Source organism: Haemorhous mexicanus, chromosome 5, assembly GCF_027477595.1.
Source record: "Haemorhous mexicanus isolate bHaeMex1 chromosome 5, bHaeMex1.pri, whole genome shotgun sequence".
NCBI lineage: Eukaryota > Metazoa > Chordata > Aves > Passeriformes > Fringillidae > Haemorhous > Haemorhous mexicanus.
Window position 1 is genome coordinate 32365695 of NC_082345.1, and position 27931 is coordinate 32393625.

At 40.8% G+C, this 27931-nt stretch overlaps 1 long non-coding RNA gene across 2 annotated transcripts in view; it reads left to right on the plus strand.

Moving 5' to 3' along the window:
• LOC132327527 (uncharacterized) overlaps positions 1-27692 on the plus strand; it is a 118446-nt gene extending 90754 nt beyond the window's left edge. Inside the window, exons 6-12 of one of the 2 annotated variants that reach the window (XR_009486542.1) lie at positions 6748-6845; positions 12190-12391; positions 15938-18077; positions 22965-23109; positions 24113-24281; positions 24434-24580; positions 27425-27692. This is a non-coding gene — a long non-coding RNA (uncharacterized LOC132327527). Of the gene's footprint in view, positions 1-6747; positions 6846-12189; positions 12392-15937; positions 18078-22964; positions 24282-24433; positions 24581-27424 lie in introns of both variants that reach the window. The other variant, XR_009486541.1, reaches the window with a different exon arrangement.
• Positions 27693-27931: the final 239 nt, after the last annotated feature.

Below are 27931 nucleotides of genomic sequence, written 5' to 3' on the forward strand. Positions count from 1 at the left end.
ATCATGCAGTTCTGAATAATATTTTGCTGTGATGTTTCAGTGATTTCCAAAATCAATGTGTCTGTGTTCCTCATGATTCCTCCTGTGCAGTCTTGTTGCTACTCCAGACACTAAAGCCGTTCTCTCAGAGCCACCATCATGTCATTATTTCCAATAGTTACTCAGCCTGATGTTGCAGGTGTAGAAGTTGTGATTTCTGTTATCTCATTTCAGGTAACTGGATTTGTGAGTCTCTTTTGATTTCTATATATATATATATATATTTTTAGTAATTTCACAACTTAGGAATTATTCAATTGCTAGTAAAGATGTCATAATCACAGAATACTTTGTGTTGGAAGGGACAGATCATCTGACTCCAACCCCACTGTTGTGGGCAGGGATACCTTCCATTAGACTGGGTTTCTCAGAGCTCCATCCAACCTGGCCTTGAGCACTTCCAGGGATGAGCATCCACAACTTCTCTGTGCAACCTGTTCCACTGTCTCACCACCCTCACAGTAAAGAATTTCTGCTTACTATCCAGTCTAAGCATACCCTCTTTCAGTTTAAAGCCATTCCCCCTTGTCCTATCACAATGTGTCCTCATAACAAGGTTGTGTGGACAGAAATTTAGTTATATTTTTGCCTGTAACTTTGTAGAGTGATTAGTTCTTTAAAGATGTGCAAAATCATGGATAAGCACGATATTAAGGATTAATTTTTACTTCCTTGTACAGTTTCTTACAAGGTCTAAATGGGAGCACCTACTGGGCTGCATTGTGATGCCCTCCCACTCTGCCTGCCTACATTCTCTTTTTAAAGCAGGATGAAAAGTGAAGAGAAAGCAATTTGTATACCTTTCCTTCCTTGTAAGCTGGATGCCAACAAGTGGCTCAGGCTCTTGAGACACCCCAGGTCAAGATAAGACATGCCAGATATGCCCACACCTGAGATTTACAAAAATACTGCTGGTTCCCACAGTATAGACACAGCTTGAGAGAATTGTTTGAGCAGATTGCTGTGGTAGAAAAAGGGCCAGAAGAAGCATAGGTATCTGGATTGAATAGGAGCAATCAAAGCCTGAGGAAATAAAATTTAATTTACATTGAGTCTTATGTAATATCAGGCACTCCTTCAGTTCCTTCCTTTTATCTATTTGGATCAAGGTTTCTGGAATAATCTCATGCCTTTTGTTTCAACACATGAGAAAAAATATGAAAAGAAGGATGCTCAACTCTCTATCAAGGGTTTATATTGAAGTCATTAAGATCTGATTCAGAACTCTTTTAAAAAAGTATACAGACCCTGAAATATAATGGAAGCAATACTTCTAAATTCTCAGCATAGGCTGGGTTTATTTATGTCTTTTTCCAAGGTGTTGTGCAACTATACAAGTTTGCTGACAAATCTCATGGTAAGGTTTTGCTTAGTTCTTAATTATCAAGAACAAAAATACTTACACATGCTTACGAATGATGCTGCTGGTGACCCTCACTTTCTGTTTTGTAATGTTTAACATGCAGTTTGAATGTTTTGAGTTTTTGCTTAGCAGAATAAGAGCTACACTGTTAGTCTTTTAAAAATAGTCTTCATAGCTGAAATGTTAATTAAAGTTTCTATTTCGGATGTTGAGATTTAAATGCTTCCGAAACAGCTTTACATGGAGCAGAGTAAGAATTAGGACAACGTGAAATATGTCCTGGTGTTGCATCAAAATCAAAATATGGAGTGCTACCAAGCCTAGACTTGTGTGGGGTGTGTTGTATGGTATCCATGGGATAAAATTATTTCCTTGCAAGGCAGGAGACAATTGAATAAAACCCACTTTCTCCTATATTAGCTATTTCCTATTAGGAAACACTGGATCTTGTTTTTCATAGCTACACTTTATGAAGTGCATGTTATGATAATTGCCAAGTGCTGTGATACTTCTTCTTATTTGGTAAATCTTGTACATGTGGATGAGATATTATTTTTCCATGGATATGTTTATATGAATTCCAGCCAGTGCCTCTACCTAGAAAACTATGTCAATGTAATGCAATGTTATGTAAGTTTTGTTTTGGTTCTTATATGCTGCACATTACGGGGTTGAATGTCTTCCAGAAGTGCATTAACTGGTGCAATTATCATCTGCTAGATATGGTTTTCTCTCTCCCATTCATTCTAAAGAGGACTTTTGTGCTCTCTTTATTTTTGGCCTCTTTTAAAATAGTTGTATTATTTGTATGTGGTTCTGTATGTGTGTGTGACTCACATTCAGAGTGGAAGATCGTGAGCTTTGTGCTGGAGATAATTCCAGTGGAAACTCATCCAGAAATCTGAAACTGGTCTGAGAAAGCCCTGTTTTCTGCAGAGCTTTTCTTTGGAGATGGATAATCATGCTGCACCTGCACAATGAAGCTGCTGTCTGTTTTTCCTCATCCTGTCTCTCTCTGTAGGCATCCTTTCAAATGAGTGTCTGGGGTCCCAAATGTCTGAATCCCTCAGGAGCAGGGATGCACTGAAAGCAAGCCTGCAGATTAAAAACAGGTCTTAGATATATACCCATCCAGATGTGGTTCTCACAGCAGCTGAATCTTGCCTTTGCACACTTGCATTGCTGTCTCTCTGCAACATACAGTGGTGAGAGGGATGGCAGGACCCAGGTTAGAGTGCTCCAAGGAGGAGCCCACATTGGAAGCACCATTTCTGTGGGATATCCCTCCTTTCCTTTATTCCATTCTTTTTCAGGATGAAATCTAACACTGGGTCTTCAAATTCAGATGCTAAAGCTGAAGTAGTGACTGATATGTATCACACAAATATTAGAGTAGCTCAAACTCTTTTGACCAAGCATTACTGCTATGTAGTTTTTTATCTTTTGGATTTTTCCCCAGTTGGATATTGCTTTTGAACTGAAATAATCTGTGTTTCTCTTAGGAGCTGAGCTGTCTGGAAAACATGTTGATCAAATTCCAACATAGTTTTTCCAAGAGTGTTTCTTTTGTGTTCTGCTAGCTGCTTCCTGATGCTGTTTATCCAAAACCCCACCTGCTGTCAAGGGCAGTGCTGGCCGTGTGAAACATCTTCACAGCCATGCAGCAGCTGTACCTATTAGGCTTAATTTCTGCAATGAATTACCAAGGGTATGTCATTTAAAACCCTCTCTTCTTCTCAGCCTTCCTACCACCACCAGTCATCTCATTCTGTCTGCAAGCAGTGATGGAACTAGGTTGCCAAGAACTTGTGAGGTTTGCTTTCTCTACACCAAGTTTAGCATAATGTATGGATGGCTTGCATAAGAAGGATAGTTTTTCTGTTTACCTGCCATATCACATAACCCTGGAATTCATCCTCTTCATGAATAGCAACAATAACTATTAATTTTTGTTTATTTGGGGAAAAAGGGGGGGGGAAAGTGGAAATGAAGACTAAGCTTGGGAGGGATACAATAGGATGATACAATTCTCTAACAGATATTTCAAAATTCCGAGACAGTCTGAACTTGGAACTGACAAGCAAGAAAACTCACACGATTTCCATGTGCTGTGAATGTCCAGAAAACTGTATCAAAGGGAAACTGAGAATATGGTTTTGCATTACAGTACTCTGTGCTGTATTTGCATCAAGCAATGAGAGAAGAAAAGAGAAACTGAATTGTTTGAAACTACAAGAAACTACAAGTGGAGATCATAACCATTCTAGAAGTAATTTTTTTGTTTGTTTGTTGTTTTTATGGGTCTTTTTTGTTCAGGACATCCTCAAGTACTGTACTCTCAAAAAAAAGAAGAGTGTCAACAATGTATTTGAACATTAGCTGCCAGCAAGCTGGATGAATGGTTTGCCTTTCACATTCACTGAATGTCCTGAAGTATCCCTGACAAGGTTTTAATTTTCTGCTAGTGCAGACTAATTTTATTTTGATTTTTTTTAGATATTAGAAAAATTTTAGCCTCCAAACTGTATCCACAACTGAAAGGATCTCTGAGAACTAATGTAACAATTTGTACCAAACAGCCTACATAGCTCTTTGTTTCTCTTGTCCAATATCCATGAACACATTTAAGCTTTAGAAAGCCTTGAAGCAGTCATTACAGTTGTATTTGACCAGTGGATTGCATGGACTGCTCACCATGTATATGTGTTCAGCACAGGCAGCCCAGTCACTGTAAGGTTAGCAGTGTGGCACTTCAAAGGATCCTGACACTGGCTTAAAAATCATGATACTGTGAAATTTAGGGGACAGATTTTTAAAGTTGCATTTTTAAAGTCACATTTTCACTGTTTTCTGATCAAATACACTCATCTTGATCAACACATTTTTCTCCTTCCATCCATGTGTCCACATTCCTTTATCTACTGTCAGTCAAGTTTTTGAAACTGTTTTTTGCAGCACTGTTAGTACAGAGTGTTGGGACTTTGGCATTTCTGAACAATTGATAGCTGTATTGAATTCAGTGTTTCACTGTTTCAAGAAGGTTTTCATGTTATTTCAACAGCTCCAACACTTGTTTACCTGGATTTCCTGCAAAACTCACTTTTTTCTTTTTTTTTGGGGTTACGACGAGATATCACATCTGGTGTCAAAGTCTGTGAGACTTGCGTAGGTCTGTGAAGATTTCTCAAACTCACTTAAATAACATTTAACAAAAATATACATTGCATACTTGGCACTGGAGAGATGCCACAGTTAGATGACAGAGCCAACCTATGAAAAGGGACTCATGATGCATTCCCAAAGGACACATCTTGTTAAAATAAAATACAAGGAAAACAAGAACATATCAAGAATAGTCTCAGTATTTCAAAGAGAACATGGCGTGCCAAGAAAAACACTGTAATCTTGCTTCTGTCTTGAAAGAAAATTTAGAAGCATTTTAAAAGCTTTTTACTTCAGTTTGGTGCCAGTTTGAGTTTTTAGGCTTACAGGGCTTTTTTTTTTTAAATTTTTATTCTAAACACAATATAGAAAATATGGAATTAAGAAAAAGCGTTCCTAATTGGAACAGTGTGAAAAGACAAAAAAACAGGATGACTTGGAAGAGAAAGAAAAATGTCTTAGAGAATGGATTAAAACCATGGAACATCTACATTGGGTGCATTTATATACAAAACCAGATAATCAAATTGGTATTAGGTGAAAAATTAAAAACTAAATTAGTGTTCCTTGCAATAATGGTGATAAGCTGGTGATAAAGACTCTTGTTTTAGTTACCTGAGTTCAGGAATAACAGTCTGAGCTGCAGTTCTGTCTTTAGCTGCTGTTCTCTCTTCAACAAGAACACTACACAGCAGCTTCTGCTTTATACTAACTGTATGTTCTGCTGAATATTTTTTCTTGGAGCAACTGTTAGTGGAATAGGAATGACACAGAGTTGGAAAAATACCAGATAAGAAGAATTGCTTTTTTCCAAACCACGTTGTTATGAATTAGTGAAGAGTGTGTGACTGATAAGGGAATGGACATGAAGAACAAAAGGGATAATGCTGTACGGGTTTGGCTGACATCTAGCAGAAGGTGACATCCCAAAAATATAGCTGGTTTGGGCAGGATTGAACTACAATTGAGCCAAACTGAGTAGTGCTCAGAAGGGAATATCAGGGCCTGTATTTCTGGTCAGTCCTGTGTTCCACCTGTCCTTGCTCTAAAGAGCATAGAAACCCTTAACCTTCATGTGTACCTGCTTGGGCCATTACCTGAGCATCTGTTTTGTTTTGCTGGATTTTGGTATTCCCACCAATGAGCAAGAGCACAGAACTCTACAAAGAGAGTCTATATAAGTAAAAGCAACCTAACCCAGCTGTAAAGCAGGAGGGGAAGGAAGAACATTGCATTCTTAATGCTTCTGTGCAGTGTGCTGTCCACTCTGGTCCTCTTGACCTCTCCAGTTTCCTTTTCTTTCCCCTTTAGCTGCATTCATTTGGTGGCAGCACATTTTGTTTCTGTAACTGTGTGTATAATTTAAGCTACAAACCTGAACATTATTCTATGCATTTTTTTCTATGTATTTCCAAACATTAGTGGAATGAGTGTTTGGGTTTTAGATAGTGATGTTTGTGATGGTCTGGGAGACATGGGTTAGAGCTTTATGCTCAGCCCCAGTGGAGCAGGCAGCCTAGGACATTCCAGACCAGGCAGCTTCAGCACTGTGAGACTACTTTGTCCTACCTCCATCAGGGTTTTCCTGTGTGCCAGATAAAACAACCAAACCAAACCTTTGGGAGAAGGCAGAAAATGGAATTTCAGTAAGAAGAGCTATAACCAAATGAAAAGTTTCTGTAAAACAATGAGTTAAACACGTGTCTGGAAATTATCTAGCCATTAAAAAAAAAATAGAACTCAGATTTTGTCTTCTTTTTTCTAGAAAGTGTCTGAACTTAAGACACTGTCTGATGGGAAGCAGTGGCCACCTAGGATTCTGTAGGCTCCTGTGTCAGGAGAAAATGTAACTACCTTTTCTGGATTTATTTCCTTCTGCTTTTCATATTACTGGACTGTTTTTTGCACTGGGTATGTTTAAATTACATTGATCTTCAGAAAACACACAAACAAAAAACCCAAACAAAACCAGTTAATTCATTTCAAAACCTTTTATTTGAGAAATAAGGTATGAATAAAGAATGTCAGACTAATGCAGTATTAGATAAGGAAGGCAAGACTTTTTTTTACTTGCATTAGATGCTTAGGGCAAGTATTCATGGTGTCTGAGGCAGCCCAGCTGATGAATCCTGTGGCCTCAGCCACAACATCAGCCAACCAGGCTGCCTAAACTTTTTCTGTAGGTAGCAGAGAGTGAGACCAAGAACAAGGCAACCAAAACCACCTGAGTTAAGAGTCCTGATCAGCCAGTGAAAGAACTTCTCCGTCTCTGCTGGATATGGTAAGAGTTGCATGCTTGTGAAGTGCCTAAAACTGGGTGATGCCAGTTATCCTTTCTATATCACTTTTTAAACAGCTAATATATTACCTTGAGTCTTCTATGAACTGCCATGAAGACACTTACTTTGTGTTGTTTTAATTTCCCAGGAGTATATTTTTATTTCTTTCAGTTTCCCAAATTCTCCTTACCTAGTTTTTATGTGCCATTCCTTGCACCATGATGTTGAGATTGTCAGAACAACACTTCCTGATTTGGCCTTATAGGTGCATCAAAACTGATGTACAGTGGGAAATAGTGCTTGCTAAATTTAAACATCAAGGTGAATTGTTATTTACATGCAAGACAGGTTTATTGTTATGATCATTTATTTATTGCACTTCTAGTGTACTGGGAGCTTTGCAGCACGTATTGCTAGGTGTGCTCTCTGCCCTTTGAATCCTGCTATTTTGAAATTCACCTGAGGCTGGTTAATCTACTCTTGAAGTTTGACAGATTATATTCTTCTTTATCTTTCAAAAGTGAGAAAAAAATGTAACCACCATTCTTTCTGAGCATCTGGGAAAATGTATATAGCAGGTGTGAGCAATTGCAATTTCCTTTCTGTGTTAATCACACTGTGTAGGAATATATATAGAGGTTTTATGATCTGATTGCCTTCTTTATGCAGTGTAATTCACCACCACAGGGATAAATACTGCACGGAAAGTATATATAAAATACTGTGAAAGCTAAAGTATACATTATTCTTCAAGGTGGTGCATTTATCTGCTCAATAAACCTGCTTCACTGCTTCCCCCAGCTACAGCCAGGCATTAATAATGTAATTTGTGTCAGTCCATAGGGGCCTGGCAGCAGAGGAATTAGGACACCTGGCCACTGAGCCAGAGTCGTGAGTACAGGCTGTGCTCCAAATGTGTGCTGACAGTGGTTCCCAAAGGGATCCTGCTTTAAATGAAGGCTTAGTCATGCAGGCTGGCAAGTGAAAGGTGGGCAGGGGTGGTGCCAACAGCCCTATGATGGTCCTTGCTGCTTCTGCGTGTTTCTGGGCATGCTTTTAACTGTATTCACCCAGGTCTTACCCAGGACTCAGGAGAATGATGGATGTGTTGTAAGTATAGATCACTGCCCTCTTACAGATGGACTCAGTGGTAATCAGGAAAATATTCCTGAGTCCCCCAGCAAGATGCATGGTATGCTTGAGATTGAGAAAGTCTCTGCACCAAAGGGAGACAGCCTTAGCTTTCCCAGGGATAAGATATAAGAGCAGTATGTGCTGTTACTCTGTTATAATGTTCCAGTTATAATTTTCTGGAACATTATTCCAAAACTAAAAACAATTCTTAATGTGGCACTAGATGTTCTGTTGGGCCTCACTGGATGCAAAGGCATCTAGTCAACCAATAATGTCTTTACTAAGTTCTACTGCACAGATCCAAAGCTTTCTCTTGCTGAAGATGGCCACTTGGTACACCCTTATTTAAATGCACAGGGTGTCCTTGAAGCATGGTATGAAAGCAAAATAGATTAGGAAAATGATATTATTTGCAAACAAACTGAATAACAGTATCAAATCTGGTGGGGTAGCACTGTGCAGTCAGTTGAAACCAAGACTTAATAACTTCTCTGGGAAGGGAAAGAGGATATTCTTCTTAGCTGGCAGTAAACTTCCATGCCTATATATTTGGTCTGCTACTGTTTCAGTCTTCTTTAAAAAAGAATTATATGAAGCTCCAGCTCTATTATATGTTTGCAAGCTCCTTGTCAATCTCTTGGGGTCTCTTGGAGTCTCTTGGAGTTCTGGTGCCTGTGCTGGATGAGGTTTTGATCTCCACTCCTAGCAAAGAACAGCTGCTCCTTTTTTCTGTGCCTGTGCACCTGAGGTGTCCATCAGTTGGGGGCAGTTACATGCTATAGCTCCCAGTCTAGTGAATTATTGAAGAGGGAAGATCCTGCTGCTCTCCCACACTCTGTTCATCCCTCTTCAGGCTGCATAGTTCCAGCTGTCCTCTTCACTGTCTCTACACCTAACCTGATTCAACTTGGCAGCACTAAATAAAAAAATAATTCCAAAACAAAGGCAAAGCATGGGGTTTTTACTGCTTAGTAAGTTGAATTGGCTTTATTGTACCAATAGAGCATCATAAGTTGCACAAGAGAGGAGCTGAAGCTGTGTATGTGGGAAAGGGGAAACAGACTCGGAAGGGGGAGAAAGTGGTGGAGCAGGACCATTGCATCTTAAACAACCAGCCTGGTGGAGCAGGACCATTGCACCTTAGAGCAACCAGCCGTTGCTTTAAGCAAACAAATCTTCAAATCTTCTTTATGCCTCTGGCTATACTCATATCATCTCAACACCTCTCTGTCTCCAGGCTTCCTTCTGCCCTGCCCCTGATGTTCTGCTATTGCCATTTTACAGGAGAAGGCACAATCAGTGGGTCTCTTGACCTGGCAAAAAATTGAAGTCAGTTGGGTGGCTAGAGGTAAATGTCTGAATCCCTGGCCATTCCTCCTTATCAGAAGGGGGAACTAATCTTTCATCCTCCCTCTTAATTCCTGCTCTTATATGGTAACTGTAGTTCTGCTTATGAGCACACAAGAGTATTTTAATACTGAACTGCAAAGGCTGAGTTTTGGTATCTCTCTCCTGTCCTTTCATCCATGAACTATTACAAATAATCTGCTAGCCAGGGGGCAGAATGAAGGTTGCCTTCATGTGTTGCTGCTCTGCTGCAATCTCACTAGTTAGCTGCCAGAATTTTCTAATTTCTAAGATAAATATGTTAGCACTTGGATATCAAATTGCAAAACCCTTTTGACCATATTCCTATCAAGCAGAGCTCCTAATTGGAGTTTTTATTAAATTTTTCTTTGTATTCAGAACTAGTAAAATGAAAAGATATTATGCTCTTTGAAAGCTTCAAGCTAATATACACCAAAGATTAGCTTGCTTCTACATAATAATCATGTGGCACTTAAAAGTCACTGTGCAGACTGTGCATGGCACTCAGGGACATGTTTAAAAGCAGTGTAATCAGCTTTCAGTCTGGTCTTCCCCTTTGCATGCATTTAGAGTAGTCAGACAGAAATATTCTACTCACTGGTCTTGCAGAGTTCACTTTAACGACTCACTTGTAAAATCTTGTAATGACATGGTACAAAGGCAGAAAACAGCCCATAGAACATCTTTGAAATGAAGTAACACACTGGAGTAGAATGCTTCTGAAGGATGATATATTAACTGCATTTCAGATTAGTCCCAAATAATTTTTAATTATCTACATTTTGGTCAGTAACCTCTTCCTCTTGCGGAGTTCATGCAGACTGCACTTTCTTTGTTCGTATTCTGGGAGTATTTTTGCGGTATGGAATACTTGGTATCCATAATACAAGCTGTGCTATTTAGCTGTCATTAGTTACTTAAGACATTTGTTATTATTTCCATTACCTAATTGGAGGAGAATAATTTATAATCAGCAGGGTGAGTTTGGCTTCCTGAATAAGGCAGTAATTTGTGGGATGGGATTTAGCAGGAATTGGAATTAGGACAGTTTCCCTTTCCCTGATTATACAGGTCTTGTCTTTATAATCAATCTTTGAAAGTTAAGTTATTCTTAACACTTTAGGAAGGGAATATCTTGATTTTAAATACTGTATTCTATTTTTAATGGAATGCAGCTCTGCACTTGATATTTACTGTGAGAAGTATTGTCAGTACAGTTTGGTTTATGTCAGGGTGTACACAACATGTGCATTGTGTCTATCGTGTACTTGGATATCTTTGATCTCTGGGCTGTGGCTCTTCAAGCCACCCGTCAATTTGAACCTGTAATCACTGATAGAACTGTAGACAGAGGCTAAAGGTTTGGCACAGGGTTCTAGTTAAAGCTACTCCTTGCTCTTAAGGTGGCTTTTTGGTACCATCTGTTCTGTGGTAACTGTTGGGAAATGAGTTACGATTTTTGACCGTTAGGAGCCAGGAACTTATTGCTACTTCCACTTTTGGTTGGACTGGAAGTGTTTTTAAGGATACATTTAATGTTAAAGTCAGGGTAATGATGAGAGTCAGGATTGGCTGGAGACTTCAACTTCTGCTGAATCGATATAGCAATATTACACTCTGGGTAGGAGTGTTATCTTTAACTCTGGACAAATCAATGCCATTACATTGTTTAAAATATTGTTTCAAGCTTCAGTTTTGGATTGTTTTTAGTAAGTTATTCTTTGGTGTCTGAAGTTTTAGTTCAGTCTGTATTTGGCTTTCAAATTGCATTTTGAACTCTGACCAGTAGCAATGAGAGACTGAGGTTGAAATTAAAAGTGAGAGGACAGTGCATGGAGCCTCTCAGTGGTCAGTGATGAGCGTGAGTGTTTGAGTATTGCTTGGAGGGCAGTTTTGGCCTCCGATGGGCTTGTACAGAAATGGTAAGTTAGATGTTGCAGTGAACCATCTTCAGGAGATGATTGCTACTCTTCATGGATTACACAGAGGGACTGTGTGATCTGGTTTCTGACTCAGGTGTCTGCATTAAATACTGCTGCTAGATGGAATTAATCAGGTATTTTTATTTTTATTTTTTTTTATCTTGGCAGTAGCACTAATGAGGATCAATTGCTTTAATTTTCAGTAATCTAATCCTTGTCTGGAATTTCTTCAGATTGTTTTGGTCAGTGATTGATCTTCTTGTCAATTATTTTAAATCATGTTTTGAGTCCTTTTGGCAAATATGGAAATACCGTGAAGATGGGAAAGCTGGAGTGAAGGTAGGTTAGTTCACTCCAGCTTTGTTCAGGCTTGATCTAATTTTGAAGAAAATACCTTTCCACAAAATGTTGGGTGGAGACATCCCAGATTCTGTAGCTCAGCCAGTCTGAGCTTGGAAAATTTTATTTCTTTCATTCTTCTGTTCAGGTCAACTTTCTGCTTGTTTCTTCTTTCTGACACATGTACAGACTCACCTGATTCCTATACATTTGATAGAGTTTTCCAGACAAGTTCAGGTGTGTGAAAATATTCAATAAGCAATACTTAATCACCCTGCCCCACACCTGAAAAGGAAGTTTTAGTGGTGAAGAGGCTTGAACAGGAATTGAATCTTGCTTATCTGAGGATTGGTATTAACACAGAATTCATTAATCTGCAGCTCTGGCTCAGGCAGGCATTTTCATTGCTCTTTCCTACTTCTTTTCCTTCATCCTCTTGGCTGCTTGTCCTTGTCTGGCTCTTCTTCCACCACGGTTGTGAGTATGACTGCAGAATATGTTGGACTGGGGAACTGTTCTGGATAGAAAAAATTATTATGACATTGGTGGTACAGATTATATTTCAGCTGATTCACTTCCTTAGGAGACTACACAAATGTTTGTGCTGGGAGGACACTGTGAGAACCAGGACTGGAGATGGAGTAGGAATTGCTTCAGCTGGCAAAAGCACCACTGCTGCCAAAGCCTCAGCCCCAGGAAAGTGCTGTGAAAGCAAAGGCAAAGCTGATCAAGTGACCAGATATGGTCTTGGCAGTGGATCTACTTGGAGCAGGGTGTTGGACTAGGTGAGTTCCAGAGGTCCTTTCCAACCTTAGTTATTTTGTGGTTGTATGATTCAACCTTAAATCCTGTTTCAGGCATCCTTTGACTCCATCAGGCCTTTGCATGCATTTAATTCAGCACAAATACAAAGCAAAGATCAAAACTGTTCAACAGAGACAGAGGGCCTCTGAACATTTGGTATGCTCAACACAGTAGAAAACAGATCACATCCACACAATTTTTATTTATTAAGAAGAACTTTTCGTTATTCTTTTCTGCCTTATCGTAAACACAGCACCATGTAGGCTGATGTATTTTGATTTGTTACCATTTGTTAGTTGTAAATGTTGTGAAAGCTGAAAGGGTGATATCTAGGTACAAACAGCAGGTAACCCTGTACCTGCACCACTGTCTAATTTTCTGTGATACCCATGCCTGCTTTTACCATAGCCAATGACAAAGGAGGCAGTGCCTTCTGTGGTATGAGACTGTCCTTGAAAGCTCTGGTGTCATCTCTCAGGATCAGGGCCACATTGTAGTGGTAGGAGGCTGTATAGTGATGTTGAACATATACCTGTTTCCTTCTTCCTTGCCCATGAAGCTGTTGCTGAGAGCCCTTTTCCTTTCCAGGTGTGTGGCCTCATGTGCAAAATGCAGAGGGAGCAAAAGAGAAGGCAGCCCCACTCTAGCTGCAGTAATGCAGACATCAAAGAAAGTGCTGAAGTCCATGGTTCCCATCCATCTGGTGTGTCCCCCTGGTATTCCAACTCTGTCAGCCCCTACTATTTTCCAATGAGATGATATCCAAAAAGACCATATTGCACAAAGAGATCCAAGGTCAAAAGAGGAGCACTTTGTCCAGGGCTCAAAGTGATGTACCCTGCTTTTTCAGCAGCCTGCACAATATCAATTAAAAAAACCCCATAAAATTCTTTTTAGTATGCATGAAAGTAAAAACAGGACATCTAATGCTAAAATGTAAATGTAATGTGTATTATTTTGCTGTGTGGTTTGCTGTCTCACGTGGCTCTGCTTCCAGATGTTCATGGTGGGAGAAGATCATATGTACTGACCAGCCCCTGTCTCCTGTGAGTGGGATGAGGCAGGCTGTAGTCACAGCACCTCCATTTGTCAGTGATGTCACTGGTGAGACAAAGCAATCCTGAAGGAGAACTTGCTCTTTTAAAGGAAGGCAGGGAGCCATTGCACATCTAATGTTGCCGTGATACATACTGGTTATTTGAACTGGAGAGGGCAAAATACTTTAGGCCTGTTGCTCAGGCTTTATGAGTTTAATTGGGTATTGCTGATAGCTTGCTCTGTCCCCAGCTCTGTGCCTCACCCAGGATGTGCAAGGTGCCTCTGACTCAGCTGCTGCATCACCTCAATTTATATCATGGTTGTGGTCTGGAGTGTAATAGGGCTGATTCATGTTGATTCACCAGCAGCTCAATCTCCATACAGTCCATGCTAGACATAAACCTGGGACATTATTTTTCTCCTTTCTTCCTATCTGAGGTATTCCTACTCTTTATCACTCTTTGCCCTTAGCTAAGCTTGACTATGGGGAGATTCAGTGTTCTGCAGTGAATTGCTCAAAGTTCTTCCTTCTCCTGCCCCACCCTCACCTTCCCCTGATTTCAAGAGACTGTCTTCAGTCTTCATTTGCAGAAGCACAGTATCAGATGGGTCCTGCTGTGCTGCCAACCTGTGCATGTCTGCAGTGGGCTGCCCCTTCAGTTCTTGATGGCCCGTTGAGGCAAGTATTTGGCCATTTTCTTTCCTTTACCTTTTTTTCCCCCTCACTCAGCTGGGTCCTAATCTGTTCCTGTGCCTTTTAACTTCATGCAGAACTGAAGAACATTATGACACAACAACATTAAAAGTATTGCAAAATGCTCCTGTGTTTTCTGCATAGCAGCTGTGGCAAAGCTCACAAAATAGTGTGTTATTATGAGATGCAGGGGAAAATAAGGCCTGTTGTGCACAGGCTGCTTCCTTGCTACTGTGAATGCTCCTTTCTGACCCCCTGTTCTCTGCAGGGCAGAGGCACCCTAAGCATTTCTCTAGCTCACCTCACCACTTTCCTCCTTCACCCTATACTCAGCCTTTCCTTCCCATCCCTGCTTCATCCTGCTGGCTTTGTCCCTGCAACTGTGTGCCAGGAAGTGGATTGAACCCTCTCACTGAAATGATCAAAGCTGAAGGGAACTCCATTTCTGAGGGTTATTTATATTCCTGGTGGCTGCAGCAGGACAGCACCATCATCTGGTTATCAGGCAGTGCCTGGCAGAGAAAGTGGCTTTGGCTGGGTGTGAACCTCTCTAGTGGCTTTGCCTTGCAGAAGACTAAGTTTTGTGGAGCTGCTCCTGCCTGACAGGGGCCTGTCAAAGGAGCTTCAGTGTAATAAGAGTAGGGGATTCAGAGGATTGGCTCAATGAGGCCTTGAAGAGGTGGTGGGGCAGGGTGAGAAAATGGCAAGATAGGTGGAAATGAGGGTATGAAAACTCAGTGCATCCAGACAAGGCTGGGAGTGCTATCAGAATGGAGATGGGGTTAGAGGAGGCTTTACTGGGGAGGGAGAAAGCTGAGCATCAGATCAAGTAGAGGGGTGTTGAAGGGGAATATCATATTCTCCTAGACAGGTATAGCTAGAAAAAACTCTAACACACTTCCAAGCACATTGACTTTCAGGGGCATGGAGATGAGTTTATGTGCCTGAAAATCTATCTGCTTCCTGTCTCTTTAATAAAAATAAGACCTGCCCTTACAAATATTGCCTTGGTCATATTCTCAGGCCATCACAGCTCTAAAAGCCACATGAATACAACCAGAAATAAAGACAGAATGATGTGTAGAGAGCTAGCAGTTGGTGGAAAAATTCCAAGACAATTCTTCTTGCCAGCTTTCCTGAGGATGTGTTAAAAACAGGCCTCTAACTTCCTTAAGTAGTCTCTGCCCAGCAGTAGATTTTACATTCTCTGGGCTCCCTAGAGCTCAAACACCTTTAATGTCTAAAAATGCTCACCTTGCAGTTCTATCACTGAGTCCCTCTTGGCATTCATCAAAATTAGCAGAACTACCCAAATAGTAGATATGATGAGGATCAGTCCTTTTCTGTTACCTTTCTGCACATTTTCCCCTGATCTTTACTGCCTGATGCTAAATATGCCCAGCATTTGTGTCAGAGCTCTGTCCCTTGGCTTGCCATGGCACAGGCACTGTGTGGAGGAAGTTCCCTAGCCTATGGTAACACACAGCCCTTGTGTTTTGGGTTAGTGAAGGGTGAGCAATGATATACAATTTCAGGGAGGATCACTGGTTTGCACTCTCTCCAGGAAATTGTAATGTTCACTTAGACACTATCCTTAGTCTGAATATGTTAAGCCCCTGGTGAAAAGATAGCCACAATTTAAGTTAATTGTACAGTTACTGGAAACAATGAGAACACTCTTTGTAATCAGTCCTCCCACTCATGGCATCAGCTGGTTTTGTATCCCCACTATCTCACACCACAAACTAGTGGGGAGAAAACAGTAATTCTTGACTCTCCTTTTTTTTTATTTCAGGTGGAGGAGGAGATGTGTTTGCCTTCTGTGGAGCTTTATTCACCAGCAAGCTTGCATTTAACTGCAATTTTCAAGTGTCTCACAAAAGATTATCACATGAGTCCTGAGAAATGTCAGCAAAGGAACTGTCACTTTATTGTGAAGAAAAACAAAAAAGTGAAGCTGAGGGACTTTCTGTCCCTAGTTTTAGGCTTAGTTTGTTAAAAACTGTTAAATGGGGAGGTGAGCTTTTTTCAAAAGGCTTTTTGATAAAATGCAATCCAATGGTAATGCTTCCGTATTTTTCTCTGCCATTTACACCACAGGGCTGTGGAATGGGTAATGAGGCAGCATTCTGTCTCACCAGTCTTTAAATCCTGAGAAAGCAAAAGAGAAATGGGCTGTTTGCCTCCAAAGTGCTAACAGTTGACTCCAAAGGATCCTTGAGCTTGTCACTGATAGGAGAATGCTCTTCTTCAAATGGAAGAACACTGTTTTGGACTTTATGGACTTGGGCACCAATGCTGGCAAGAGCTAGATTTTGCTGTGCAAAGAACTTTTCCCTGGGCATTCAGATGGAATTTTCAATAGCTGTGCTTGTTTACTCCCCAAAGCAGGAATTTCTATGTGCTTTCTGTGGACAAATGCTGGTGAAAGCAGATGCCAAACCATGGCACCACATTAAGGCCAGAAAAACTGCTTAAAAACCAGATTGTTCCTCTTCCCTTTTCTCAGCCAGTTATCCCTATTCTTATGGAAACCTTCTTACAACTGCAGCATAAGCATTTGTATGACTTTGTGGGGAACTGTATTGCAAAAATTGCACATTTTTTCCCAGGGGCTGTTTTTCATCTGGATCAGTTCCTTGATCTGGTTAACCATGCAGCCACACAAATATTTATGATGGCACAGTACAACAGATGATCTGGGAGAAATTGTGGGAGTGGGAGAAAGTGGGGAATGCTTTATTGGTAATCATGTTCACTTAAAAGAATACCAGACTGTAGCTTAAAGAAGAAAGGAATAGCAGTGGGATGACACATCTGAGAAGGGAGTTGAGGCATGTGCATTATTCTTCAGAAATGAAAACACAGCTTCAAATATCAACTGGTGTCATTACAGGGGGTGAATATCAGCTGACACAGCCATTTCCAAAAGTTGCAGTCTGCAGGCAGGGAGACTTTTCAGTATTTTGGTCTGTCTGAAACTTCACTTTGAGGGAGCTTGGAAGCAGAAGATGGCAAATGGTGGATCCATAGGGGTGCAAAAGGAGTGATCTGCATGTAGATGACCCTGTGCCTCCAAGTGATCCACAAGTTCTGAAGTGAGATGCTATGTGGGATTGTTTTGGATAAATATGCTGGTGTCTCTGTGTGTTTGTGAGTGTGCACAGATGGGCTCTTGCATGCTGTTCTTCTCCTGAAGGTATTAATTGTGGGTTTCTTTTGAACTGGTTTGTCACCAGGAAAGCATTGCACACAGATTTACTTACTGCTATTTTCCTAAGAAGCTGTGCTACTTGTAGCACTCTTCTGGGCCCTGCACTCTGCAGTGGCATAATAGCCTGTCCAAGTCCTCACAGAAAGATGATGTGGCTCCTTGTTCCATGTTCAGGTGTTCCTCCTGACTTCTGTCACTTGGTACTTGGCCTTGTGTGACTTTGGGAAAGGACCCTCTCTGTACCTGCCCATACCCATCAAAACTGACTTTGCTGAGCCTTTGATGGCCTCTGACATTTGCTTAAATATGTCTGAGTTTTATGCCAAAATACCTAGTTCCAGTGCATTCAGGTTGAGAGGAGAGAAATTGAATAAATGTTGTTTCCTGCTTCCTGAGGCTCTACTGCATTTTATAAAACTCTTCAGAGACAATTTCCAATCCAGAAGGGAGCTCACATCATGCTTTACCATTATTAAGCTAAAGCAGTTGCCAAGTCTATTCAGAGCCTTACAGCTTTTCATAAACCACAGTTGTGTTTAGTGCTCTAAACATGTGTACTGAAATGCCTTTCTGGACAGAGGTTCAAAATGCTGAGCTATGTCAATGCTGCAGTTTCAACTCCCAGTTTGTATCTTTTCTTTCTCTACAGGATCCAAGGTATAACTTAGACACATCCAAGCTAATTTTGAACATGTTAACTCAGTTTCCTACAGCAGTCTAGGTAAGGAACAAGGAGTTCATAAAAAATGTCCTGTCAAAAAATCAAGGTAGATTAAGCAGCAATGAGCTCCATGGTGCTGCAGGTTTCTGATTGTCCCAAAAGAAAAAAGTTTGGTTCTTTTCACATGGTACAGTATTTTGGGGGCTGTCACACCTTTACATTGTGAGGAACTATGCTTCTTGAATACTGCTAAGTATTCCCTGTTTACACCTGCCTTTTAAGAGATTCTCTAGCCCACTGCTGCATAGTTGTACACAAGGCAAAAGAAGGGGTTTGTGCTCTGTAGTCAGTGTTGTGGGAGGATGGACTATGTTAAAGTACTTTGATTCCAGACTAAATGCCAAGTCTGATTTAGCCTGGCATGTCTTAGTGTTAGTGTTTCCAGGGACACATGAACCAGTTCCTTTCAGAAATGTTATTTAATGAATGAAGTTCTGAATATCCAAGTGACACTTCATTATTCACAGCTGCTTCATTTCAGTAGATGCTGTTTCAGTCAGTATCTCCCTAGCTTTTAAGTGAATAACGTCATTATACCTTCACTTCTTCAGAGGCTCTCAGGATCAAAGATGTCAACTACTCTGTGATCTTCATTAGAAGGGAAAGACAGCAGGGACATGGCTGGCTCACACAGTGAAAAGATCTTTTAAAACTCTTTGTCTCTTCAGACCATAATAATGGAACAGTGACTCTCACTGGGTAATGGATGCAGGGTAAGAAGTAGAACAGGGCTGAAATCAGACAATTTGGTATCTTATTCTTTTGTGCATGGGGAAGGTGCTTTCCAGATCGTTACAAATGCTTTGTTGCCACCCCCCCCCCCCCCCCATTTAACTACATTGTAGGAAATCTGATGGGAAGAATGACCTTGGAATAAGTTTACAGTTCCAGCTGCTGTGAATTTAAGGGCAGGATTGTTGACTTGATTGAAAAAGAAGCAAAAATTAATCAATTGCAGGACCAGAAATATGAACAACTTTTTAGTACTAATCTTGCATCTCTGCATAACTATATCAGGGCCCTGAGGACACCCCCATTTCTGACTGGCCTTGCCCAGCCCTCTGGGGCTCCCCCCACGCTGACTACAGCCCAGGATGAGCCCCCTGGGGCTGTTGGTGTCTGCCCCAGATGCTTCAGCAGAGGCACTCTCCAGCTGCCCACGGCCCTGCTCAGCTGTGAGTGCCCCAGGCTAGGACCACCATAGGCCTGCTTGGGGCTGGGACTCTCTTGGCTTTCCTGGTGCCTCCCCAGCAGCTCTGTTTTGCCTTCTCTCATGGGAAGACCCCATCCTTTGCAGGGCCCTGACAGTCAGGTTGCTTTTGCTGGAATTCAGCCAGCACCTTTCTGAGGGCTTTTTTCCTGGTGCTTTGTCAGACACATGAATACATCTGAGCTGACTAAAAATATTCTTATCTATTATTCAATAATCTCTTCATCTTTCACCTTGCTGCTGGGTTGCTTTGTAAAACTTTAACAATAAGCTCATTTGATTGAAGTGGAGATAAGGAGTCAGCTCATAAGTGCAGATTTTTGCTGGAGAATGATCTGTGAAACCCATGTGTATTGGCCTGTCTGCTTGTTTCAAGACCTACAAACCCTACCATAGGTAGTGCCCTGAGAAGCGGGTGCTTGTTTATTTCCAAAGACATTTCAAGTATGTAACATAGGACAAACATGTTCTTTAACCTTTATTTAAAAATATCTGCTACAAAAGCACTGAGCTCTAATACCCAGGAATAGCAAATGAGCTATTCACTAGTATGAAGCAATGCTCTAAGCAGAGTATTTTCATCACCATATTTTTTTATTTGAACGATTCTTTTTTATCAGAATATTTGGTGAATGTATGTGACAATATTGCCTAAAAGAGTTTGAGACAGCCACATGTTTGGGGCTGGCAGAAGGGGAGGAAGGGAGGGTTACTAATGTAGAGAAGATAGTGCAGACCACAACAACCCCTTTCCCTCTTGTCCTGTGTTGGCAATTACGACACAGTTCTGGTTTTGGAAAGATGTGGTTTCTATTTTTGCTCCTGAAAAAAAAAAAGAAAGGGAATACATTTTCCAACAACATTGTGATAGGAAACTGTCATTGTCCAGCCTGCACATGTGCATGCACTATGCACAGGTGGTGTGAGAATGTTTTGTGAAGACTTGCACAGGAGTGATAAGGGAAGCCTATCTCTAACCCAGGCCATGGTAGTATGTGTGCTCTGAAACACTTGTCCTACCAACCTCAGAAAAGTACAGATACTACAGAGTATCTGAGGGGTTGCCCCAGTACAGATTGGTGGATATCTGTCACCTCCTGCTGCTTTTGCAACCAATGTGACAGGTGTGATAGCAGTGCCTTTTCCATGCTTACTGAAGAATCTCTTTCACTTGAGATATCCCTCCTGGTTTCCTGTGTAAGCAATACTGAAAAATAAACTATTTTCTCAGGACTTCCTGGAATCATGGTCCCAGAGGAAGGGACAGTTAAAAGCATTTTTTAAAAAAGACTTGTTAACTAAAAATGAATTCAAAATATCTTATTAAACCTCTTTGGCCTTAACTATATAGAGAAAATATACTGATCTAGCACATAACTTGCATAAACCACAGTTGTGTTTAGTACTCTAAGAGCATGTCAGAAATTTCTGTCCTTGTTCATTCCAAGGACAAAATGATGTTTAACATTGGGATAGTTAGAAAACAATTTTACTCATATATTTTAACACTGCATTTTCCTTGTATAGTGTTGAGCTTAGTTATTCTAATTTTGTCTTCAGTAATGTGTTTCTAATTTTGTTGTTGTGGCTGTTGTTCCCTAAAGGGTATTTGGAAATGAGATTCAGCATTTAAAAAAATGCTTAGATATAACAGACTTCTAATAATGAAATCAATGAAAAGAGTATTTCTAACTATAAATCCTGAATACTTTATCATTAATACAAGAAAAGTTGCTACTGTTTGTTTGGTAATGAGTTTTCCATTTCTGGTGCATGTAACCACTTAATTCTCCTGGGCATATTCTGTGCACATCTGGAAATCTCCATTCAGAAGGGCTAGTTGACATGTTTTCACCAAAGTGTATGTCAGATGTGCTACATGTGACAAACCTTTTAAAACAAGAAGGCAGTGGGGCCAGTACACAGTTTTATGACCAAGAAGCTGGTTTAATTTGGAAGCAACAGCAGAAATCTCCTTTGAGATAGAAATAAGTGCAATTTTTCTTTCACTTATCTGGAAAAGTTGGCTTGCTCCAGATCTGGAAGGAGGCATGCATGGCTAGGCAGGATTCAGGAACTGAATGTGTGGCTGTTCTTCACCTGTGTGCAAAGGTGATCCATACCTTGCTAAATATTTTGCCTTCTCAGGAGATGGATTTTTCTCTTGGGGGAGCTCTTCTCCATGCTTCCTTGTTGACAGCAGCTTGTGTGCTCTACCCTGTCTCCCCAGCATTTTGTCTGAACTGTTGAGGCCACCTGGAGGTAAAAGGAAAGTCCCAGACCAAGAACTTTGGGATGGCCAGTGCTCACTTTCCCTGATGGCCATCAGCAAAGAAGAATCAGCAAAGGTGTGAGTGTGGCCTACACTTGCAGACCTTCTGATTTACATACCTGTAGATTACTCAAATAGGATAATGTGTTTAAAAAAGGATTATCTTGCTGGGTCTTGTTTTCCAAATATCAGCCCAGAGCAAGTTTTTACAGCTGATATACAATAGCCTGATAGAAATACTTATGGTAGAAATTCTGCCAGTTCTTTAATGCCAGTAACACCATGGCCACTTAGTGACTGGAGGACTTTGTTGTCAAAATGACTCTTTCTTTTGCAAATGACAATGTGTTTGGGGAATACTGCTTGGTGCTTCTAAGAGTAGAAGCTCTGTGCTGGTTGGTGGTTAGCCAAGCCCACAGGTCCTGGATGCCAATGTCCCCATGGTGCTCTGCCAGGAACAATAAGGATGGGCACTCATGCAGCACGTTTCATCTTCAGGTGGGTTCACAGAGGGTGTGGGACCCAGCTGCACTCACTGTGGGCTGCAGAGCTCCAGTGGCAGCTCTTCTGTGGCTCGAGGCAGGAATGATCCTGGTGGTTCATGGGACACATGCTGCCTGTCACTCCACATATTGCTTGGAGAAAAAGCAGCATGTGCCCTAAGGCAGGACATGTAGCACAGCCCAGCTCAGGCACTCACTGCTTGCCATGGCTGGCTACCACATCATTCCTGCCTGGAGACATGACTTCTCTATCAGACTAGATAGGTGACAATATCTTTATTCAGATATTTTTAATGGAAACACACCCAGGAAGCATAAGGCTGCCTAAATTCCTTTGACTACTCTGTGTGTGACTGTGGGGGATTTTCTGGCTCTTTTTGATCTTGATGTAATTTCCCAGACTTGGAGCTCTACTGGTAAGGAATACCAAATATGTAAAATTATATTGTGTGTCTGAATAGCATTTAGTGTCCTCATAGAAAAAATGTTGACATGGCAAGCTTGTGACAGGGCGCTCTGCCTTTGTGGTACTGCTGGACAACCTTTCTGTGGACATGCCCTTAGGAGATGTTCAGAAACAATGGTCTCACATGTTGGTATGGACAGAAGCTATCTAGAATTTGGATAAAAAGGCAAATGTATTTACTGAACCATTCTTGGTAATACAACAGCTTGCACAGTAATATATTTGTTATCATTGGCCTGATTTAGCAGCAGGTTATGTTCAGCACATAATGAATAAAAACCCATGAAAAATAATATTGTGATCTAAGACCACTGAGCTTTAGCTAACATGGTACATTGCCTGCTTTCAGTTAGGCTCAATTTAATGAAAATTAGTGCCAGTTGTGTTTCATTAGTACACCAAAAATAGAGCTGTGTTCTGTGTTTTTGTTTTCCAGAAAGTTGCTGAATCACATCACTGTACAGAGTATATTCCTCAAATGGCCTTTCTCTAATGATGGGGGGAAAAAAAAACCCAAACAAAAAGAAAACAGCAGCAAACCTGTATTAAAAGTCAATCAATGAACCATATTATGAGAAAAAGTAATAGTATCCTTTTATTTTATTATATTATATTTCTCATACTGCATTGCCTTAGAATTGAAGGGCATAGTGTATTCCTTTTCTCTTTTACAGCTGCATGGATTGTGCTTAACTATTTATGTTGCAGTGCAAAGACCTGCTCTTGTTCCCTGAGAGAAACACACTAAAGTATTATTAGGCCTAAGTGCATGGGAGGGAAAGCTTTGAGTACAATTTTTTATGTATAAATATTGCATACTTTATACCCATCCTTAGACTTTTACCAAAAGATAAGTTATCTGATACACTCTGGTGGCCAGTCTTTCTACAAGAAGAACTCACAGGTGCAACATGGTGAATAATGCATGTGTGTTTGCCATGCATTGTGCTCTGTTTTTTATTTCTGATTGTTATTTTTAATTTAAGAATGCTTGTACTGCTTGGTCAAGCTCTGAACAGGTGTTTTTAGTTGCTAGTCCTTTGGTCTCCGAGACTGAAGCTGGGTCGGTTTAATAACACCCAGTTTCTGTTAAACTTTCTTTTTTGTCACAGCTGTCTATCTGTTAGAAAAAGGAAAAGATCATATCCTCTGGTTTTTTGGACTATAATAAACACAGTAAGGTAGAGGTTTTTGGTACAGATTTGTGTCATGCTCAGCAAACACAAACCTATCTAGGATGGGCCTTCTGGGCTTTACAGCCATACAAATAACTATGAGCTTTCTGGACTTTCAGTACAGGTATACATGGCTTAAAGACTTAAACATTTTTGTGTATGCACTTGTGAAGTCAAATACACGTAAATGTTCAGTTCAGTCACATAGCCTCTACTGACAATAACTAACTATGACATTGCTGTGTATTCTATCTTCTGAATTGGCTCTGCTTAATACTGCTTCTCTTATGTTGTCTGTGACATGGTTAGCCTTTTTTCAGTTTTTCTTTTTGTTCAAGAGGAAATGCCAGGCTATTCTGATTGCACCTTTCCTTTTCTTCTGGGCACTGCTCTATTACTTTGGCTGTAGGTGTTGGAAGATGAAATTCTACTCAACTTCCAGGCAAGCAAATCTCCATCCTGCAATGTGCAGAGAAGCTGCTGAAATGCTGGGACAGAGACTGGGAGAAACACTAAGAAATTCCTGACTCCCTGTAGGGCACAAAGTGTGAACACAAAGAAGAGGGAGGAGGAAGATGGTAGGTGTGAACCTGCAGCTCTCTTGCCCGTGCCCTGAGAGGCAGCTCTGGTGGTGCTCCCCCTGTTTGCAGGGCAACTGCTCTGGCCTTTGCATAGGGCTCTGCTTCTTAAGACATTTTCTTCCTCTACCTTTCTATTTCCTTTCTCTCAGGATCATCACTTAAGGTTGTAAACTCCTCTTGCTGAGGAAAAGAAGGCGGCCTGCTCCCTCTATAGGCTTCTCTGGTTGTTGCTTTCACGAACCAGACATCCAGGGGATCAGGGCTGCATGCTTTTGAGGACTGTCAAAAACGCTGAAGTGAGTTGTATTTTGCATTTATTTTAAATTTAGAGATGGTTTTTGTGTGTGTAAATGTGTGTGAATATGCATCTGTGTGTGTATGCACGTGCATATGCCTACACACATTCTCTAACACCTACGTATATAGCTACTTTTCCTGCAAAAGTCACATATGGAGTGTTTTACTGTTTAATTTTAGGGGTTTTTTTAGAACAAGTGCATGATCCTTTTGTGTGAACTTGGTCTTTGTTAATGGTTTATGACAACAACCTCCTGACTGCATCTTACCCTTATTAATTGAAGAGACACCATCTGAGCCAGCAGTTCCATGAACTCAGGCATGCTTCCTCCCCAGTGTCCTCTATCCCAACTGCCTTTCTCTCCTCTCTGTCCCAGGACTTTGCCTCCTCAGTTGCACCAGCACTGCAATTTCTGGCATCGTTCTGGTAAGAAAAGCAGCCTGTATTAAGAACATCTCTGTAAACAAAAAGCTGGCTTGTAATTTGGATCAGCTCAGTGACCTGATTTACAGCACAAACCCAAAAACAGTTGCAGAGAAGCAGGAGTGTGAAGATGCAGCCGGAGGCAAGGCAGGGATGGGAGACAGACATTCCCAAGCTGTCCTTGCAGCTGAGTCCCCCTTTTGTATAACTACAGCTGCCTCTGTACCTTTGCTCTGGCACAGATATCAAAGGGAATTCCCCTGCACTGCCTGAAGTACCACTTTAGGGAAAAACTGACACATTGGTGAGTTATATATTAACCATTCTAGAGAGTGGCAGCGTGACAAGGCAGTGGTTACTGATAAAAAAATAGCAACATTTCCATTATGCAGAGCATGGGTAATAGCTCCTAGGAAAAAACGATCCAGCTCTTTCCACTAAATTATACTGTTTTCAATTCTTCCATACTTTCTGAAATGTGAATATATTGTTCAGATGTTTTCAATGCTACATAAATGCCTCTGGCTGTTTCTTGTGGGTTGCTGAGGGGAGAAGGCAGGAAATGTTTTAGCTAAAATGATGCAGCTATTTCCAAGGAAGTGTCAGCAGAGTAGCATACAAGATTTCAGGAGTTACAGAAAAAAAATAATTGTAGCAGTCATTCAACACTGTGCTCAGTTTTCCTTCCCAAGGTCTGACCTTGCTCTATGTTCAGCTTTATCAGAGATCTGCTGCAATGAAGTTTAGGTTCTTATGTCTCACAGGACACAAATTAACTGCTTTAACTTAAGTTTGAAAGCAGAACCTTGCCAGAGATGACAAATGGGAGTATTATATATCACCAGTTAAATGACTAATGTTTTATTTGTCTTTGAAGTTTCTGGTGAAAGCTGAAGCGTAATGGTGAAAGAGAAAATCATTTAAGTTACATAACACCTCACATATGGAATTGATAATGCTCTGGTTTTATGTGGAACACATTGCTCTTCAGTGGTTATATACATATATAAATATATCTACCTAATGAAGATGATTCCATTTGGTATGTGCTGTGCATTTATTCAGGAGATTCAGGAGATTTAAACTTTTTGACTGAAGAGGAGAATTTTTTTATAGAAGATCCTTCTTTTGGTCAATGTATTCCACTACTTAATGAAAAGAACCCCATCCGTGTTTCAAGTCAATTGTTTGGTTTTCAAGAGACATGTTTTGGCTTTCAAAACCACAGAAATGATCCTTGCTTTAGATCAAAATACCATCATTTTGAATTTAAAAAAACAAAACCAACCAATCCCCCTTTTTTTTCCCCCAAAACGCTTCTTATTTCAGGAGTAAAATATTTCTTTAAAGTTGTATGTTTGGAATTGAATTGCATGGAATTTACGTAGCCAAGGCTTTAAGCACACTCACATAATGAATAATATAACCAAAATCCCCGAGGTCTTTTTATCAGGAACTCAGCTAGACAGGCACTTAGAGAGACCCTTTTTCTATTCCCAATACTATGGGAAGTATACTCTGCACTTGGGAAGGTGAAATAAAAAGGAATTCAAAAGGATATTTAAAAAAGATAACGAAAGGATGGTATTAAATACTAATGCATACAGGAGAGTTGAGGGTAGGCCATGTTCAGGGCAGGATATTGCTCAAGTGTGTATGGGAAGGGAAGTACTGACAGGGATTTCCTCTCCACCCCTTAGATTTGCTAACCTCTTCATGTGGCTCAGGGTTGCCCTGGCAGGAGGTGGCTACATCTCCTTTCATCCCACCCTGACCTCTTGAAGAAAACAGAGGCATGAGTAAGGGAGATGAATGATTTTGCTTTAATAGCTGGTGCTGGCTGCCAAGGAGGCAACCTGTGACAGAGGAGAAGAGCAGTGAAAGGCAAAATAGGGTAGTCAGGATTGGGTCAAAAAAAAAGGCTAAGCCAAACCAGAGGGAGAAACATTTAGGCAAAGACTTAGCCCAAGGATGAGTGAAGTAGAGTTTTGATGGGATTGATAAAATCCAGGATACAAGTGTACTTAGGAATAGTGTGATTGTTGTTTGCATGCAAGGGCACTGGATGTATACTAGCTTTGTAGACACTGATCGTCTCTAGGCTGGTGCCAGAGGTCTGTCACATACACCAATTTGGAATCCCTGCCCTGCCAGTTTTCTGAGTACAGTGTGTCTGCATGATTATTACAAGTCTGCAGTAAGAAGCACACAAATTATGCTTGTATCTGGTATTCAGACCCCAAGAAAAGTGTAGGTATTTTATGTGACAGTTTTGATCGGTCTTATCAGAGGGGAAAAAAAAAAAAGTTTTGTACTTGCCCCTAAATTAAACATCTGTTGTGATTAAAATACAACGTCAATTTCTGCTTGTTGGAAATGTTTTGCATACAGTCCTTGCCAACATCGTTTCTCCTCATAGGAAGAAGACAACCCAGCATTACTTTTCAGATGCCATCACACTACTGTATTGCACCACCGGGGTGTTGCAAAGAATGCCTTACAACATGGAGCTACCCAGACCTAACAAGGCTTGGGAGTGATGTATTTGTTACTGTATGCATGACCTCATCTTCAAAGGAAGATTAGCATAAGCTAATGATGGATGGGAGGAGTTAAGATGATGGAAAGGGAGGAGGTTTAAAATTCATTTCAGCAACAATAGGGTTGAATAAAAAAAAATTCCATTATTGTCGTTGTCCTCTTTGCCAGTTCTGCATGTAAGTGTTCATTTTATTTCAGCAGAGGCAATCGCCACAAAAATCAGGACAAATTAATTTCTCATGTATGTGCCCAAGCAACATCAGAACGTGGTGTACAGAGCAGCTGGTATGTCTGTTTGGGCTGCTCAGTGGGGCCATGAAGGTCATGCTGTGGGCTGGGGGCAGGCACCTGTGACTGCAGGGCAGAGAAGGGAGCTGCCAGTAGC